Genomic DNA, 17,119 nt, shown 5'->3' on the forward strand with positions numbered 1-17,119 from the left:
TTGTATCACTGCTCACTGCTGCTGTTGCATTACATGATTAAGGATAAGGATGCACACAATCTTCAAGGCTTTTCCAGCTTTTGCCAGAGGGAAAATTTCAAATCAGACTTCTCCCTGTCTCATAATACTAAATGGGCTGGGCAGGAATGACATTTACACAGTTGAATCTTTTATTATTTTCCTTTCCCTAAAAACAATAAGAGCAATATGACTTGCTATATTAGATATGTTCCTATAGGTGGTTGGAGAATAGATATAAAGGTCACAAGGACAAAACGCTATTTATCAGAAGGCTGTATAAATCTCTGTTAGCTCTGAGGTTTTCAGGGTGATGATACCTTCAGCATGAATAGGAACTTCTCATCAATTTAAGGTTTCTGGATATTTTCTAAAAATTACCACCAGTGATTTCCCTGATGATGTGTCTTGGGAAGAGCTGACTCTCCTAGACTAGTGGAGGCTGTCTGGGATCCCTTGGAGGCTGTGAATGCTGCCCACTGTTGCTATCAAGGCTGCTGAAAGACGATGTGGAGTGTTCCCTGACAGAGCTTACTGCCTCAGCTGGTGGAGAAAGACACGTCAAGCAGGAATTTCCTCCACTACCAAGAACTGGCCTTCAAGATCCACCCATCTTCTTTTTTATTTTCAAATGGTTATTGTGACACAGCACTGCAGGCATCCTCAAAACATGCACTAATGCATGATCTTCACACTATCTTCTTTAGTTTCTCTTCTTGGATTTCTGGATAGCTTCCCAGACTTTCTTTTATCTTTGAGCTTAGGAAACTGATTGATATAAACAACTGAATGTCCAAAAATGCTCAGCTTTGGTAATCTGCAACAAGATGTACCCTCCTCTTCTTCATGCTCCTTTATATGCAGTTTCATTATGTTTGTGCCAGACAAGCATTTTCGCGAGAGGGAGATGTAATGAGAGATGAAGAACTAGAGCAGCGTGCTTATGCTATGAGGTGAAAACCAGCACTTATGCCTAGAGATCCATTCCAAACTTTTATTGAAGGGATAACTTGTCTATATGCAAAGTATGTAGTGCTGAACATAATGTTTCATAAAAAGCACAAAGAAATCTCCTAAAGAAATCCCATAATAACTAAATCTTCTTGATACCAAAGCATCTTATATCACACACACATATGCATTCTGTCCTCCATTTAGTTTCAGCAATCTCCACTGTGCTTGGCTGATAAAATGATTTCCCAAATGATTGTAGCTCTCAAATCTATTAAATCCATAAACTATTGATGAGGCAGAATTAATGTCCAGAGAATTATATTAATTGTCCCCCTCCCCCTGTATTTCCTAAAAGAAGATCTCAAGAAGTAAATCAGCGCTGTGGCAGGCTCAGGTCAGGAAAATCTATACCCATCCACGCACTCTGAACTCAGCCTACAAAAGTAGTTATTGCTACAACATGTATTCATTCAGTTAAGAGTCTTACCCACAGAAACAGCTTTATTTGATGCCCAGAAATCATGCTCTCTGTTCCTTTTAATCTTGAGTATGATTCGTGTCTTACAAACAGCACATCATGCAAACCAGGCACTGAGTACGAGCGTTGCCTCTCTCTGTGGTGTTCCTCACTCCCTGTGCTGCAGGGCTCATTAGCTGCGTGTTGAGAGCGTTACCTACTAAGACCCTGTTGCTGCCGGATTATAAACTTGGCACAAACAGTTCCAAGTTTGGCAATGTTCTCTGTGCTGGATGTTTACTGGGAGGTTTTTTTCCCTTGCTTTGTTGCTGTTTTGGATTTTTGGCATGGCTTCAGCCAAAAATTTTCAAGCTAATTCTAAAACAAAGCATGGGAGACTAGAGTGATTTGTTCATGTTAAAAGCTTCTGGTCACTCCTTGAGCAGCTTGAGAGCTTTTGTGATTTGGACTACAAACTTGCAAGGTGTCAAGGCAAAATCTTTGTATTTTGTTCTCTGCAGAAAACTCACAAACATGACTGAATTACTAACCTCTGAAAAAATAAGTCTCCATTTCCATGAGCTCACTAAGGAGGTGATGCTTCCTAGCAACTGGACTCCCTGGTGATTCCACCTACAATGCCCTAGGACCCTGCTACCAGCTGGGTGGGACCTGCCTGCTCCAAGCTGCACTCATACTTTAATATTAAATGATCAGAGCTGGATGTGAAACCAGGTGCAAGACTGTTCCGTATCTAAATCTGAACCCATAGTGGGTTGGATGGTAAAGGCCCTTGCAGTGTATCATATCCTGGCTTTTATACAGTCCTCTAGAGAGGAGGAAGGGGAACAGAAGGTAGAAGAACATGCTAGTGTGATGGAACAGGAGTTTTTGTATCAGTTGCTCAGTGACAAAAATACCCTGATGCACATACAGAAAAGAGCAAAGTTGATGTAACAGTCCCTAAAGTCACATTTGAATTTTCAAATTTAATGCTTTTCATTCAACAGAGCATTTGGGCTGTTATCTATATTAAAAAAACCCAACCAATTTATCACTTGCAAAATCCTATCATGGATCTTCAAGCTGCTATAACATCATGATCCACTGCAAAGATTTCTGCCATTGAGTCAGCTAAGAAAGCTGAGAGGTATAGCTGCATGTAGTACGTTGCTCCACCCGCTGTCTTCACTGTCCTTTCCTCTCCCTTCTCCACTGGCTACAGCAGGAGGGATAATCCAGATAGATGCCCCACAGACTAACCCTCTTTTGCTAAGCAATTCCAAAAATTGCATCACCTCAACTTCAGGGGGAAAAAAAGCTAAACTAAAGGGATTACCACTGAGATGTAGGAAAACATTTGGGAAAACAACAGAGACTGAGATACAGAGATCTCTTCTGCAAGAGACTGGAACATGACCTCCCCGCGCAGGGTTATCTGATTTAATAAATTGAACACAAGTACAACAATGCTTCACATCTCTTAAGAAAGCAGACTAGCTCCAGCCTGGCTAGGACTGGAGACATTCAGGTCTGGGCAGAAACTTAGAAATCTAATGGACCAGGTTTAACACTTACCACATTCACAGCACCAACGTGCACATCTTTCACACAGAATAGACTGGAAGAAAAGAAACACACTAAAATTGAAGGAATTACAAGCATAGCATAGCAATTCTTGGTAAACCCCAAGATATTTTAAAATGCTCAAGCATTTCCACACACTTTCTTTCCTAAAGATGCATGAAAATCTTCAGCCCACAGGAAAAGAGAATGAAGATATGCAACAAAAGCACATTATGAGGCACATCACTGCCCAAATTAATGACTCTGGAAAATGAAAAGCTACTAGAAATAGGACCAAAATGCACCAGGTCAGCCCTAATTACAGAGAACAGCTAATGATTCTGGCAAAGCCTCTAGTGGCCATGGCAGAATACAGGTCATAAGGCAAAAGTTACAGCGGGTTATTTTTGCCGTGAGAGTGCACATTGCAAGCTCTTTGCAGATAATGCATAGTTGCTCTATAATACTTTATCTTATAAACCTGACATAAGAAGAAGAATCACCAATAGAAATTCAATAGCATTTTTGGTAGATATCAAGGATGTAAAGAATTTCATCATATAAACTGAACAGAGGGTATCACTATTTTTTCTAAAAGCAAGCAAATTAAATATGTATAAAGATACTGAAAATCTATTTTTCTATAATTTCTAAAAATCAGTACTGCCTGCTACAATTTTATTTGTTTAAAATATATAGAGAAGAAAAATATGCCTGTCCTTAATGGGAAAAAAACCCAAAACAAAACACAAGATGAGTGTCCTAGCAGCTGAAATTCAATTTTTCCACTAGATAGCTGAGCAACTCGGAATAACTGAAACCTTTAAGATGTGCAGTTGCTTCTAATTTACAGAGGTGTGTGCAGATAGGAGCACAGCATCTCAGATTTGAGCTGAAACAATAAAAGCCTTGAACTTGGGGAGGCATCCCTGCCTAAATTCAAAGTGAAAAGAGTTGTGGATTTTGAGGCGCCAAGGTATACATTCAATTTGCAAGGCCTGCATTCAAATCGTTCACAGCTTTCCTGGGAAGAGGAAATCTATAGGAAAAAGGATGAGCACACGGTGGTACACCTGGTGCAGGAATATGTAGGTCGGGTTTACGATACGGCAGCCCCTCTATTCACTTCACATCTTGATCCTCCTCTGATCTCGGTGGCTGTAGCCAACTACAGGTTCTAGATGGACAGGGACTGTCTGTACAGTACTGTACAGCCTAGGTCATGCTTAGAAATGCAAAAGAACTCTTAAAGGCAAGAGTTTCAAGGGGAGCCTGGACTGGCTAAAAGCAGCCTGAGCAGGGAAGAAAATGAAACGCAGATCACCCCCCAAGGTTTTCTGTCCTAGATAAGCCATGCTTCTTGGAACTCCTTGCAGCTGTGTAAGTATTTCATGTGGAGGGATGGCTGTTGAATGCTGTGCTCAATGAAAGAGAGGTCAAACCTGTAGCACTATGCAAATATCTACTCTGACATCCACAAGGCTGCTTTATAGAAATCTCATCAAAAAAGGTCTCTTCTCACACTCCTCAGAAAGGTATCATCAGCTTAGCTGAAGGAGTTCTAAATTCAGCCAAGATTTCTCTTCCAGAATTCAAGTATACTTCTCTAATCAGCCCCTAAAACCACTATAAATTTTTGATCTGGAGGCTGCATGACCTTTTTCTAGGACTTTGATACAAGATGAATAAACAACAACGGAGCCTCTGAGCTCAGCTGTTACATCAAGATAAACTCAAAATGTTCTCTTGATATCCAGTCCTTTTTGGATTCAGTGGGTTAGGGACAGAGACTAGGCAAAACTGTTTCCTTGTCTGTAAGCTTTCACTCTAAGGATGGTCAGACATGGGAACAAGTGCTCCAAGAGGTTGTAGTTTCCAGCCTTGCCATTCAGTTGAATTTGGAAAATCAAGCCCCTGAGCAACCTGACCTAATAGGACCTGTTTCAAGTAGGGTTTGGACAAGCTGACATCAGGCAGTTTCCTCCAACCAAAACTACACTGTGATTCCAAGAAACATGCTGCTTCTGTCTCTTTCCTCTTGCTGCTCTTGAATCATGCTGTTTTATTAAGGCCAGCCGTGGAGACTAGGCTGGTCTCAGCTGATGCATCTTTGAAGGGAAATTAAAACACAACAATCTAACTACTGAGTTTGCTGATAAATCTTTCTCCCCTCCCCGGTGTTACACAACATCTCTATTTCTGACTTATAACTACTCCTTGACCTGTGAGCAGCATAGCTTTGTCACACCCCACACAAAGATCAGCCAATCTGTAAGGATACCAGACAACTTCCAGGATCAAAGTATCGATACTGCCACCAGAAAGGAAACTGGATATAGATCCTATCCTCTTTTGCAGCAACAGAATCCCATGGACTAATGAGTTCATGCTGATGATCCGTGGCTTGCCTTTTGCCCTACTACTAAATTCTAGTTAAATAATAGTTCAAATTTCAAAGTACAGGGCTATAGGTGCAAGCCTACAACATGCACCATTGTCAGAAAAGTCAAACTGTAGACAGAAAATTGCTTTAAAGAATGAACTGCAGTAGGGCTTACTGAGGTACAGTTGTACACGACTCTTCATGTGTTTGGCCGACTTTTTTACTAAATTCTGATCTTGTTATCTCATCTTGTCTTATCTTTAAGACTATACATTCTGCAGAAGGCTAAATAATCTACATTTAAACATCTGCTAGCTAATTCAAATGTCTCTGTATGATGTAACAACATCTGTTTTTTTAAATGGCAGAAAAGAAAAAGTGATCTCACAGAGCTGGTCTTTGATTTTCAGTTTATTACCCTGCAGGCTATCTGACTCTGAAGTCTTTTGCCAGAGGAGAATAAGCTAGTTTTCATCTGCAACTGGTACATGCTGGCTGAAGAAAAAAATGCTGCTTGGCCAAGGGAAAGAAAGAAGAGAATCTTTTGCGGGCTCGTTTTTTTTTTTCACTGGGGCGATTGTAATCAATTGGCACCAGCCAGAACTCTATATATTGAGTCTCCTACCGGGAAAAGGAAGATGGGCCTACAAACTCCTCCAGATCTGCTGCTTTTTTGCAGGTTGGAAGAGTTTTCTCAGGATTAATTCCCTCCAGCTGGGGCATGTCACTAATAACTCCCTTTCTTCTGTGCCTCCTTCTCCTTACAGCAGTGCAGCTCAGCAGTACAGACACATCATACGTGACATGCCCTATTCCCACAGTGCCTGTAGACCAGAAGTCTGTTGAAAGCTGGTGCCTCTGAAGTGTTGCATACAGAACATGCAGAGAAGCAGCACAACTTGTCATGTGGGACAGAAAGGAGGAATACGAAAACTTGTATAGCAAACAAAAGCATTAACTACCTTCTTACCTCTCAGGCATAACCATTCTAGCTCCATGTGGTAAGAGTGCCAGTCAGACACTTTAGGAATGAAGGAAAGACTGCCCAGACACCCCCATCACTTTGGGAGGCACGTGCTCCCTCTACATTATTTTGCTCCTGATTTTTTATATCACTAGCCTGCTGGTTTGTTTCCCATGTTTTTAAATTAGGCCTTCGTGTTTCTTCTGCTCTAGGTTTTAGCTCAATCCCTCTTCAGCAAAACAGCTACAAACACAATAAGCAGATGCCACTGGAGCAAATAAAATGGCATTCCTTGCCTCGAGGCTCAGCATGCTGCTTTCCGTCAATGCTTCTCATACTGTGAGTCGCCATATCGGAGGAAGAAAAACACATATAATCAACCATGTCTCTGTACTTCCCATCAGCTAAAAAAATCCCCCCAAAACTGAAAAAAAAGCTAAAACAATCTTTCTGAAACTCTTTTTGAAAATCAAAACTGATCAAGACAGCACCACTTACCAGAATTTTCCCCCCAAACAGAACAAGTTTACATTCACCACATTTCCTCAAAAAATGGCTCAAAAACGTGCCCTGTGAAATGAGAGAGAAAAAGAAAGAAAAATATTAGTGACTGGAACATAAAAAATTACGCTACACTTCTTTCTGACTCTGCTAGCATTGATTACCAAACTTCCAGCATTTTTCCTGTTTTATGGAAAAAGGTAATTAGATTTGATCCTTCACAATTAATTATTAAATTCCACCAGTATTATGTATAATATTAAAATAGAATCACAGAATCACAGAATAACCAGGTTGGAAGAGACCCACCGGATCACCGAGTCCAACCGTTCCTACCAAACACTAAACCATATCCCTCAGCACCTCGTCCACCCGTGCCTTAAACACCTCCAGGGAAGGTGACTCAACCACCTCCCTGGGCAGCCTGTTCCAGTGCCCAATGACCCTTTCTGTAAAGAATTTTTTCCTAACGTCTAGCCTAAACCTCCCCTGGCGGAGCTTGAGGCCATTCCCTCTTGTCCTGTCCCCTATCACTTGGGAGAAGACGCCAGCACCCTCCTCTCTACAACCTCCTTTCAGGTAGTTGTAGAGAGCAATGAGGTCTCCCCTCAGCCTCCTCTTCTCCAGGCTAAACAACCCCAGCTCTCTCAGCCGCTCCTCATAAGGCCTGTTCTCCAGCCCCTTCACCAGCTTTGTTGCTCTTCTCTGGACTCTCTCCAGAGCCTCAACATCCTTCTTGTGGTGAGGGGCCCAGAACTGAACACAGTATTCGAGGAGCGGTCTCACCAGTGCCGAGTACAGAGGGAGGATAACCTCCCTGGACCTGCTGGTCACGCCGTTTCTGATACAAGCCAAGATGCCATTGGCCTTCTTGGCCACCTGGGCACACTGCTGGCTCATATTCAGTCGGCTGTCAACCAACACCCCCAGGTCCCTCTCCTCCAGGCAGCTTTCTAGACAGACATCTCCCAGTCTGTAGCACTGCATAGGGTTGTTGTGCCCCAAGTGCAGGACCCGGCATTTGGCCTTGTTAAACCTCATGCCATTGGACTCTGCCCAGCGGTCCAGCCTGTTCAGATCCCTTTGCAGAGCCTCCCGACCCTCCAGCAGATCGACACTTCCACCCAGCTTAGTGTCATCCGCAAACTTGCTAAGGGTGCACTCGATGCCTTCATCCAGATCATTGATGAAGACATTGAACAGGGCTGGACCCAGCACTGAGCCCTGGGGAACCCCACTTGTCACTGGCCTCCAGCTGGATTTCACACCATTTCCCACCACTCTCTGGGCCCGGCCATCCAACCAGTTTTCCACCCAGGAGAGTGTGCGCCTGTCCAGCCCAGAGGCTGACAGTTTCTCAAGCAGAACGCTGTGAGAAACTGTGTCAAAGGCTTTGCTGAAGTCCAGGAAGACCACATCCACAGCCTTTCAGGACTCCTCCAGACTGCTCAGACACATCACTGTCACTGACATTACAGCTACTCAGACTTCAGGGAGACAAGATCAACAACATGCAGCAGCAAACACCAAGTGTGCCAATTATTTTAGACCCAGCCTTAAAAAAGTTGGTCAGCCCGGTATCTCCTGGTGATTTTGCTTTAACAAAATGGTTTTGAAATATGACGCATGTACAGCTCTAGTTGTTTGAAAACTACACACACACAGAAAAGGGGCTGTGCCACACTATGTTTTTAGACTATATTAATTACTCTATGTTCTCTATAAGAACAAAGAAGGATAAGTCAGTCGGTTAATGCAATATCTAGTTTGACACACACTAGAGCCATTTTGAAGAAGAAAGAGAGCAGAAGTGACAAATGCCATCATTTTGCCAACCCTGAGTAAATTTCAGATGACAGCTACTCCTTGCTTTTCCTAGAGGCAAAATCTTTGAAAGAACAACTCACAGGGCACAGACTAACAATGATGTTAAAACATTTAGATTGCAAACTCCTAGAAGATGGAGGAGCTATGATTCTGCTGGTGTTCAAGTTTGGGAGCAGTAACTGTACAGCAAACTGAGAAGGACACATGTTTCAGTGCCCAAGTGTCACTGCCAGTGAAGCCAGACTGAATTTGAACTGCTTTAAACTCCCATTCCCCACCAAGTACATGGCTGAATTTTCCACGAGAGAGGCATCTGTGAAATTACTGCTGGATGAGTAACTTTACAGCTATACACAGATGACTTGAAGCCCTGCATTACTGATCGTGGAAACCTGCCTCAGCTGCAGAAGCATCAGATCTTTGCTTTGGTACCTCTCCTGAAGGATGCTGTAGGCGTCCACAGGAAAGGAAGGGGGAATGGCTTCTTATATCACATTACTTTTACTGGTCATTGTTAGAGGAAAAAGAAGTAGGGAAATAAAATTTTTGTTAAGGAATTGCCAAATAAATCTTCCTTAAAACGTGGCAACTGGATTACACTGCTCTAAATTGTGATTAACAAGCAGACCTCTGATCTCATAAGGCTGAGACTTCATTTTGGGTGAAGAGTTCAGGGTGGGGAGAAAAGAAAAAAACATCATTACAAATCAGAAAGGGTTGTTGTGAATGATTTTAGGAATGGACACTTTTAATCGCAGAACTACAAACCAAAGTACATTCTTCCCTGCTTACTTACTTTATTTAGTGGTTAAGAAAAAAAACTAGGCATATCAAGGAATAAAGAAAAAACTCAACACCCCTTCTTCCCCCAGTACCTTTTGTACACTTTGGCGGAATTTCTGAAAACACTTAGAAAAAATGGGTCTTAACTGCTTTCCTCAGGCTCAGGGGAGGTGGTTATTATTCCAGTGCCATCTGTTTCCCTCCCTAGCTTCCAGGCATTTGGCCTGGAAAGAAAAAATCAAGTCAAGAAAATCTACTTCTGTCTCTGAATTAATTGGATAACATCTGCATGCAGAAAAGTTAGGAGCTTAAGAGACGAGCCAGGTCCAAAACAATCCAATAGTACCCCAACTCTGGATTAGCTCATTATTTTCTTCTACACCAAGAGACTGATTTAACAGTTTCCCCAGAGAACTGACAAATAAGGGAAACTCTGTACTTTATGCTGCCAGTCCCACGATTACTTGAAAGACAGGGGCTGGCACCACTGCGAAAAATAGATTGAGCACTTGTGTGGAGCTTCTGGACACAGCCCCAGCAGCACTCCCTCCCTCCCTCACCCCAAAGCAAACGTGTGCACAGCAAACGGGGCTAGGGGAGCAACTGGGATTAAAATGAACTGGGTGAATTCTTTAGCCCAGTTTGCAAAATAACTGAAAGAAAACCCAAACCCAACAACAATAAAAAAAAAGGAAACAAAAAGACCCCAAACCTGCACTGGCACTACGGAAAAAGGGAGGAAAGGATGAACAGGCAGTTGTAGGATTTGAGGAATGGCAGGTCCATATATTTGGCTGCAGTGCTAGTTTCCACCAACAGTAAAACTCTACTGGTACCATAGTGGATTGCAGGCAGCTGCCTTAATACATGCTAAAGAAGCCTAGTCCAAATCCTTCATTGAAACCATGTATGATAAAAACTAGTAAGAGGGCTAGGTAAAGGAGCGTCCATTTAAATTTGAGGCAGTGACACAATTTACCATGTCTCTAGCCTTGAAAGATCTTTTGAACTTTGGGGATGGCAGGTAGAAAGCTTGAAATGTTTCCAGAGGATGCTTTTTGCTTGAGTTCAGAAGATGATGCAAAATGTGCCCCGTCCCTCTGGCTACAAAGGAGATGAGGTATTTGAGGGTAGAGCAAGACAGGGAGGGAGAAGGGAAGGGAAGATTTTTTTCTGTATGTTTGGGGGTGAGAGCTGGACATGAGTTGCAAAGAAAACCACAGCTGATTCACTCTTTCTTTGCATTTAGTATGGGGTCCGAACGGAACTCAGTTTTAGCCTTAATGATTTTCATTCTACCTAAGCATGTAGGAGGAATATTCCGTTTTCTTGAAGGCTTCGGATAATATTACTTATCTCCAAATTCTGACTAACACCATTCAGAAAAGCTTTGCTGTGTTTGGAGAACACAGCATAGGAAATACAAATTAATATAGGCTTTGACGCACACCACTGTTGGACTCTTTAGCAATTAGTAAAATAAAAAGAAGAGATGACAAAAGGTTTGCCTGACTGGATCTGCTAGTGGAAGAGAACTTGTCTTCCCATGTTTCTGTGTTTGGGAAAAATGAAAACCTACAGGTGGCCATGTGACCATTCACTGAAAGCTTTATGCATTCTTTTGGAGAACGCTATTTTCACAAATAGTTCTTTTAACAAAAGGCATTTACCATGAAAAGTTTTGATACGCTTTTATTATGAAGAGTTGGCTATAAGTGTACAAAGGTATCCAACAGGCTGCTGACAATAATTGAACGGCATATATTAAAAGTTTATTTGTTACCCCAGTCAAAGGAAGAGCAGGGAAAGAAGAGTGTTCCCTTGCCATCTAAAACCTAAAAGAACGAGGACGTTTATGAGTACAATCAATTGAATAGTATTAGATTTAAGCAACATCAGCTTCCCATAAGTAGCTGCTACTTGCTATCCATCCCAGGCCAAAATGTTTACAATAGGGTTACCCCAAACTGTGACAAACACATCACTATCAACATGGAAGTGGCGTCCAAATGAAAGCTGCCCAAGAATCTCCTCCTAAATGGTAAGACATGGTAAAATACAAGTGCACCAACAGAAAGGAAAAGTTGCGCTGAAATTCCAAAAGACTTAAGTTGAAACTTTAAAGAAAAATAAAACACTCTTGGATGATAAGCAGCACCAGCTTCAACAAATTGGAATATTTAACTGAAATACCACTCTGCCCCAGTGTCGCACATACACCAGCAGTGTTTTTATGTGGCCTTGTGTAAAAATTACTTTGTTTTTGTAAAGAAAAAAGTATTTTGTGAAACAGAATGTGGTAAGTAGCATAACCACACATCATTCACATGTTCAGTTTCATGACATTGACTGGTTCATGAGACAACATCTGCCTATTCTCATCAGCTTCCAAATATTTTTTTTTCAGTTCATACTGAGAACAAAATGAAGCTAATCACCACCAGCAAAAGAGAACTCACTGCCAGAAGACATAGCAACCACTGCTTTTTACTGTTTTTTTCCAAGCCTGCGCTCCCAAATCCATCAACATCCACTAACTTCAAGGATCTTTAGATTAAGTCCACTGTGAACAATCCTAGACAAGACCCACAAAGCCTCCTTATTCCTCATTAAAGCCAAAATTGTCATGAATTATTTACCCATCAATTTAAACAGATAAAAACATGATTTAAGGTGTAAAACAGTTACATGGTACATGTTGCAGTTGCTGCAGTTTGTGTGACCAGCCAGCCACTTCCTCCAGATGGGTGAAGAAGTCAAAAGTGGTCTTAAAATACTTTCCAAATGCTAGTGGATGCAATTCAGTTTATGATACTCAAACACAGAAGAAAATCTCCAAAATTATAAGAATCTATCAGTTTTCTATTAATAACACACTTCTGTCACTGGTTTTTCAAACCTCAAGGATAAGGAGGCATCCCTGGATCTTGGGTGCTATTTTATTGTCAAAATTTGGGAAGGTTTTCAGGTTGGAAAAGTTTACAAATGAACATATCGATGTAACCCATAACCTGTAAATGAGCTGGATTCACTTTGTAGAGAAAGCGTTGGTTAGTTCACGGAGCAATAACCTTCCTCTTTCATATGTTCTAATGTCATTCATGCTAATTTCACAACACATCATATTACATAGATTTTTGGGCCACAATTTAATCACAGAAAGTATTTTTCAGTAGTAAGGTACTATGGCCCTATAGTAACAGAGTCTTGATTCACCCTTTCTAGGCAGGCTTGAGGACTCTGTTCCCTGGGAGGCTACCAACACTGGTGTTTGAATGATTGTACGGAGGTGTGCATGTTCAGTTCTGCCTAGGGTCCAGCATTTTCTGCCTATTCTTACCACCTTAAGATTTCTAATCCTACTAAAAAAAAATAATGACAAAAACTTCAGAAAAGCAACATTGAACACAGGAAGCAAACTAGTCTCCTGCACACTGACATTACACAGCCAGTTTATAAAGGAACTGCACATCTTAATTTACATAAAGCAATCTACTACCATGCAATGCCAGATTACATATAAAGACCCCTTGTCCTGTGAACATCTGAAAGCTTTCCAACAATGAAACATTTAAAGTTTAAGGGAAGCTTATAGACTAGCTCTTAGACAGAGACAGAAGCCTCCCTGTTATCCTGGAACTATCCCCTGCTAAGTGAGGATCACAGATAGCAGGCACATGATATAAAAAAGCCCAGTCATCAACTGTGGAGGAAGAACCGAGAGGCAGAAAAAAGGAGCTCCCACAGGAGGCAACTCTTGCAATGAGGACAGACAACCCTGGACACAAGCAGAAGGAAAAAAAAAAATCATCAACACTATTAGCAGGCTCTACTAAGACTAAATACTATCATTCTGATGATTCCTCCTCCCATAGAACAGTGCTGAAACTTAGAAAGACGACAACGGTTACAGGACAAGCACCCTGGATTTTTCATGGGAAACTTGCTGGACTTCTAAAACAGTTACTTGAAAGCTTTGTGCAGTTTTAAGATGTAAATAAGGATAACTAGGTCCTTCCCTTAAAGGAGTCCCAAAGGAGATTAGTAGTTTCAAAACAAAAATGTTTGTCTGCACCAGCAAATTTGCTGCTGTCTAAAAACACATCTTTCAAACTGCTGCCCTTTCCGTTTGGAGCAGGAGGAACTCAGGTGCAAAGTCACTGTGGCAGCAGCAACAAGTCCTATGAAACAGGAAACAGGAGAAAAACACCAGGAAAAGACAGAGGCCTTGCTTGAACTTTTTCTACTTCTATAAATGAAGCTATGGAGAGGAAAAAAACCCACAAACTGTGTTAAAGATCATAAGCTGAACTGCTTCTTTTCTGGCCACTTTAATCTCCTCACACATCAGATCTATTGACTTATCTTTAGCAGACATGCTGCTATCAGCTGGTCCCCACGTCCTGCGTGTCCTGTGGCTTCCAGCCCTGCTAAACACGCCACTTGCTCTTTTTCTCCCTGGGATGCTTCACTCCCACAGGCAGTTTAAGGCCCTTGATATTGTCAGTTCAATGTTGGCAATACTAGTACCTTTTTACTCTCTCAACTTTTAAGTGGGATAAATTAAACTAAAACTTCTTTACATTCACAGCTGCTTTTCCAGGCACCAGCTTACATTGCAACACAGGAGAGAGCTTAAAAAATAAAAGGAACTGGGATCTGAACACATGAAGGCACCATCTAACCAAGCACTCCAGCATGGAGAGTGCCAGTATAGGTAGAGCATGTGGATGCATACAGACAGCAGAGGCAGATGCAATGAATCAGAAGATGCCAAAGCATTAAGAAATACATGGTGGAACAGTTAGAAGTTATGGTGAGCAAGTGGAGCACCACACAGCAAGGACACCAGAGACAAACACAATGGCGCTCATGGCTCATTCCTAAATTCTGCCTTTTGAAATCACTCTGATAAGATGCCACGTCTTGTGGCCATCCCTTGCCATCCACCCTGCCTGGGGGAGAAGCAAGTTTAGATCTCTTCATAAGCCGAAAGCCAGTGTGGGTACTGCACGCTTCAGCTGCACTGCTAGAACTGCCGGCCCCCGTGTCAGGCGGCTGCTGGCAATCACGAGGGCTGAACAATCAATAGAGGAAGCTATTAGCAAGCTCAATACCGAGCACGCACTTAGACGGAGAATGTTATTCGTATATGAGGAGCATGTGATTGCAGCAACATATGTTAGCTCTCAAAACAGTAGAAAAATGACTTCATTAATTGCGGGGAGAGCGCTGGCATTTCTCTTTACAGAAAAATGAGAAGTACTATGCACCAAACAATTTGGTTTTTTAATATGAATGGAGCCCATAGTCCTAAAAATAGATTGCACTCTCCAACCCTCTGAACTGGCTCCTAGGAACACTGCTGGCCACTCCTGGAGCTGAGGGACGGCATGGGCAGCCAGTGAGGCATGGATAAGGTGGCTGGAGCCAGCACTGCATTGCATCCCTGTCCAGCACCCTCAACTTGCACATCCTTACCTGCCTAATATACAGTGGCATCTTCTATGCCAGAACTGCTTCTATGGCCAGAAATGAACACCCACATCATTATGACAGTTAAAAAATATAGCAAGAAAAAAAGAGAGCAAGCATAACGTAAGATTTTAGAAGCCTTTGTTTTAAAAATTGATTTAGTCTCAAGGAAGAAAATGTTTTTCTTCTCAAGATACAGGATTGACCCTAAAGTGCCTTTAGCAGAATCTGTCTAAGCAGCATATTTATAAACACTCTGCAGAAGCAGTAAAGACCACTTAGAAGAACAATTACATTGCAATGTAAATGTAAGTTTTTATATACAAAAAATTATCATTATAAACAATTGTTTTTATAAACAATTCCCCCTGCCTAAGAGAGAATCTTATGCATAAACATTTTTTGTGCGTTAAACAGTATGCAAGGTTTGAATTGAGGACATTATATCCATGGTGTACGATGAAAACAAACATACACATACACTTATATATATAATACATATGTGTTAATGTTACAATACTACAGTACCCATAATGTCAGTCATACCTGTTGTGCAAGAAATTATAAGAAATACACCCATGGGAAGATACAGTCCTAACTCCTGGTCAGTTTACTTCCAGGCTTTAAAAGTTTACAGAATTCAGCACATATCCTATCCTTTTAGTACAAATTGGGGAGGAAAAGGGAGCTGTGAATTACAAAGAATCTCTTGTAGTTCAATCAAGTTATAGATTTAGCTAATTTTTAGTATGTCAAATATTTATGACTTGTACATGTAATATTTTAATGGATTCACCACTCCATATTTTGTATATTTGGTTTTCCTAATTACTGCAATTCCAAAATTGTTGGAGTGTGAAATGAAAGTGTGGCATGGTCTGCAATCGCACCACAGGAGCTGGGTGGGCTTGGAGGGGAAAGCAAAGCATGGCTTTGCAGAAGCTGTGTCACTTACATGTGGTCACATTTCCTGATGCGAAGCATAAGTACGTTGAAAAGGGGCTGAAATCTTGCAAGAGTGAGCTATTTGTAAACCTGTTTCTATATCAAAGAAAGCCCATGAAGCAAAATGTAAACAGTGTAAGAAAAGAATATAGCAACACGATTAACACACAAACAATGAAAATGCTGCACTGTAAACTAATTACTAACTACAAGGAGCTGAAAATAAACTGTTTCCTTTTTGCCACGTTCACTTTAATCTTCTGAGAGGCAGGAAGAGGGAAGACAGGAGGAGGCAGCAGTTTCAGACTTGTGGAGCTTATCAAATCCCAGATCAGATGATTAGAGCAAAGCTAAGCAGAAAACATCCTCTCTCTCCACCTCCCTCCCCAGAAAGGAAGCACAGCCTTGAGGACCAATCTGCAATGTTTGTTTGTTGCTCTTTAAAGGATTGCTCTGGAGAGCATTTTTCCTAAGCTGTTTTTATCTCTTTCTGGAAGTTTCAAAATAAACAACAATACTGGAAATGGAAGAACAGAAAAGGTGACATTCTGCTTTATTTTTTGTTTTAAAGTGAGACATGTTGTATAAAGCAAATAAACAATGTCCTTGGTTGTCATACAGCACAAAGCAGAAGGGAATAAGAGATTTAAATCTGTGAAGCATCATTGCAAAACCTAAGAAAAATCACCAGTGGGCTGAGGGTAGGGAAGACTGAAAAAAAAAAAAAAAGAGGGCTGTCTCTCATCTTACTTCATTGATTATTTATTTGCTTATTTTAATGATGAGATTTCGTGTTGGCAAGTTCTATATCCAGGAAAGAAAAAGAAAGAATATCCCAAAAAAGGTCACTGCATTTTAAGAGCTTACTTTCCAAAAAACCCTCTGCTCTCCAGTGGTTCCCAAAAAAGACTCCCATAATGAAAAACAGGAAATTAAATTCTCAGAGCAACACATCAGACATATAAGCGAAAAGATTTTGCAATGACATAATGCTTTGGGCTTGAGCGCAGTATCGAGTCTATTCTTTTACGCTGCTCTTAAATACATCAGGTCTCCCCTTAGAAAGCAAGTGTCCCAGTATTAACCAGACTAAACACAAGGTTCATGTAATACCAGGATTGCTCTACATTGATATAAACCTCTTTGCAATACAAAAGTTACATAAACATATTTATTTTGCTAAAATAATCTATGGATTTAAAATATTTTTATTCAGTATAACCTCTCCCTACACTTTTGTCTTTTG

At 41.2% G+C, this 17,119-nt stretch overlaps 1 protein-coding gene across 5 annotated transcripts in view; it reads right to left on the minus strand.

The window, feature by feature from the left end:
- The window catches only part of FYN (FYN proto-oncogene, Src family tyrosine kinase), a 141,937-nt gene that overhangs the window by 73,471 nt on the left and 51,347 nt on the right, over positions 1-17,119 (minus strand). For 4 of the 5 annotated variants that reach the window (XM_069851728.1, XM_069851726.1, XM_069851730.1 and 1 more), the window contains exon 2: positions 6,841-6,912. The exons of the other annotated variant lie outside the window; for it this stretch is intronic. The gene's annotated coding sequence lies outside the window, so the exon portion shown is untranslated. The remainder of the gene's footprint in view (positions 1-6,840; positions 6,913-17,119) is intronic. 5 annotated transcript variants of the gene reach the window in all.

Source organism: Phaenicophaeus curvirostris, chromosome 2, assembly GCF_032191515.1.
Source record: "Phaenicophaeus curvirostris isolate KB17595 chromosome 2, BPBGC_Pcur_1.0, whole genome shotgun sequence".
Classification (NCBI taxonomy): domain Eukaryota; kingdom Metazoa; phylum Chordata; class Aves; order Cuculiformes; family Cuculidae; genus Phaenicophaeus; species Phaenicophaeus curvirostris.